Source organism: Triticum aestivum, chromosome 1D (assembly GCF_018294505.1).
Source record: "Triticum aestivum cultivar Chinese Spring chromosome 1D, IWGSC CS RefSeq v2.1, whole genome shotgun sequence".
Classification (NCBI taxonomy): domain Eukaryota; kingdom Viridiplantae; phylum Streptophyta; class Magnoliopsida; order Poales; family Poaceae; genus Triticum; species Triticum aestivum.
In genome coordinates, this window is record NC_057796.1 from 402,291,936 (window position 1) to 402,295,224 (window position 3,289).

The window sequence follows — 3,289 nt, forward strand, 5'->3', positions numbered from 1 at the left end:
ACCCAAGCTTATGAAAATGCAAAGTTATTTAAAGAAAAAGTTAAAAGATGGCATGACAAAAGAATTCAGAAATGCGAGTTTAAAGTCGGAGAATATGTTCTTTTGTACAACTCTCGTTTTAGATTCTTTGCAGGAAAGCTCCTCTCGAAATGGGAAGGCCCATATGTCATCGAGGAGGTTTGCCGGTCTGGATCCATCAAAATAAATAACTTCGAAGGTACTAACCCGAAAGTTGTCAATGGGCAACGAATAAAGCATTATATCTCAGGTACGCCTATTAATGTTGAAAGCAATATTGTTCAAACTTTGCACCGAAAGAACACATAAAAGAGTCCTTCCGGAACACTCCAGAATCGTCTGAATAAGGAGGTATGTGATACGGTAAGTAAACGGACTCCGAAAAATCTGCAAAAAAATATTTTTTGTCAGTTTTCGAATATTATAGAATTTTTGAAATAAAGAAACTTCCAGGAAGCGTCCCCTGGTGGGCACAATACACCAGGGCACCGTACTCCGTTTTTCTTCTGTATGCTTGCCTTGCAAGATAAAAATTCTATATATACTTCTCTAACCTCTTAACCACAGTATTGAGGAGAAAATCCTCTGTTCTCTTTTCTTGCTGTTTCTGGTCAGATTTATCAAGCTCGGCATCATGTCTTCCTGCTCCTCCAACCACATGGAAGAAGATGCTTGGCTGATGAAGATCGAGACGAAGCGGGAGGAGCCTACGGACACCATCAAAGGAGAATTGAGTATCGGGTATGGGCACTCCCCTTGGCTTCCGCCAAGCTTGGGGGAGGTGCCCCGGTATCATATCATCCCACTATCTTTTTGCTTTTACTTATTTTAGTTCAATCTTTTGCTTTAGATGAAATAAAGTTTAGTTCGATCCTTTCTTCTTTGAGAGTTTGCTTAATGATATATCATTGTCATCTTGTGCAAGTTACGTAATAAAGTTAGTTTGATTTTTACTTTCTTTACTCCCTTGTTGCAAATAAAGAAAAGAAAAAGAGAAAGAAAGCAAATAAAAGAAAGGAAATAGAACAATAAAATCATATATTGATCTTATGGTAGGTGATAGCACCACATAAGGAAAAGTATAAGTAATAAAATTTTATTAGAGATTGACAAACATAACATTAGTCAGTGATGCAACTCATGAAAGAATTAATAAGGGAAGGGAAGATTCACATATAAATATACCATCCTAGAAATCTTTTGTGATTGTGAGTCCTCATCAAAATATTATATGCCAAAATTGTTGACGTTGGACAAGGAAGACAACGTAATGGTTTATGTATGTTTATATTCACATAGAAGTCATATTGTCATAGATCCTTTAACATGTGATGCTTGCCCCTGTCTTTGCTAGCCAAAAATTCCGCACTAAGTAGAGATACTACTTGTGCATCCAAAAACCCTTAAACCCAAATCTTTTTCAAGTGTCCACCATACCTACCTAGGGATTGAACAAGATCCCTCAAGTAAGATGTCATCGGTGCAAAAAGGCAATAAAAATTGCTTCTAAATATGTGAGATCTTTTAGTGTAAGAGAAAATTGAGCGTTGCATGAACTTGGATGACAACGAATAAAAGCGACAGATTGCATAATAAAGGTTGTCATCTTAAGGGGCAATGTAACGTGACTTTCTTTTGCACTAAGGGGTTGAGCATGCAAACAAATAAGCGCATGGCAACCTCTGCTTCCCTCTGCGAAGGGCCTATCTTTTAGTTTTATGTATTTACTTTTATGCAAAGAGTCAAATCCTTTTTATTTCCTCTTTTGGCAAGCATCATGTGGTGGGGAAGGATCTAGGCATATATGTCCAGTTGAATATAGATAGCATGAGTTATTATTGTTGACATCACCCTTGAGGTTGGGAGGCGAAACTATAAGCCCCTATCTTTCTATGTGTCCGATTGAAACGTTTTGCTCATGGCACTAGTAGAAAAAAGGTCAAATGTGAGACACATTAGTGCCGGTTTGCATTTGAGCCGGCACTAATGTGTCCATTAGTGCCGGTTCAAACGGCTAGGCGGGAGGAGATCTTTAGTACCGGTTCGTGGCGAACCTTTAGCACCGGTTCGTGCCACGAACCGGTACTAATGAGGCTGTGGCCCCACGAGCACCTTTAGTACCGGTTTGTGGCATGAACCGGTACTAGAGTTTCTTACTAAGCTGTTTTTTAGTCCCACCTTGCGAAGAGAGAGGCACTAGGAGCGGTTTAAAAGCCCTGAGTGCAGAGACGATGAAGAAGAGGCGCAATGCTCACCTTCACGTTGCTTAGTTTCAAGCCTTGAGGAATAGGGTAGACTGCATGGAGCTATGTGCAGTGCAGTCTACACTATTCCGAAAGGCTTGAAGCTAATTAACGAGCATTGCGCCTCTTTTTTTATTTTTAATAACTTATTACAACTCCGGACTTCTTGTGTTACGGCTAAACTAGATGCACTTCATGTACAAACTGGAGAATACGGCAAAAACTGGATGCACTTCGTGTACAAACTGGACAATCTCTTTCGAAGTATCAGGGCCGGTTTCGGACTAAAACTCATCTGTTACACCGGCACTTCATTTAGTACCGGTTCATGCCACGAACCGGTACTAAAGAGAATGGGGCCCGGCCAGCACCTTTAGTACCGGTTCGTGGCACGAACCGGTAGTAAAGAGGTTGTGGCAGGCTGTTTTTAGTCCCACCTCGCTCCCCTAGCAAGATTTTTACCACCTTAAATATGTTCCTTCTCAAACTATCACAAGCACTTGGTCTTCATTGAACTCTATGTGTAGAATTTGTGGTCGCAATATGAGTCTTCACCGGTTTCTAAACCGTTGAGGACTCATATTGACAATTCAGATTGTACACAAATAGATCATTGATAATCAATGTATTTTTTATGATAATCATCTCGTGTACAAACTGGACGCACCTCGTGTACAAACTGGACAATCTCTTTCAGAGTATCAGGGTTTCGGACGAGAACTCATCTGTTACACGGGCACTTCGATGTTTTTTAAACTTATTTGAACTCCAGCCTATTTTTGTGTTCAGTATGCATCATTCAAAGCGACGTCATCAATTTCCAACACGTTCTGACATCATTTGCTGTTTTTCAGTCATTTATCGATTTGTTTAGAGAGCTAAATGACGGTGAAATTGAAAATCACTACAAAATGAACTCTGAAAATGTTGGAACTTGGCATGGTATCATCATTTCACCCGCATAGCATGTGCAAAAGAGTAGAGAGGGTCACGGCGAAAACTGGACGCACCTCGTGTACAAACTGGAC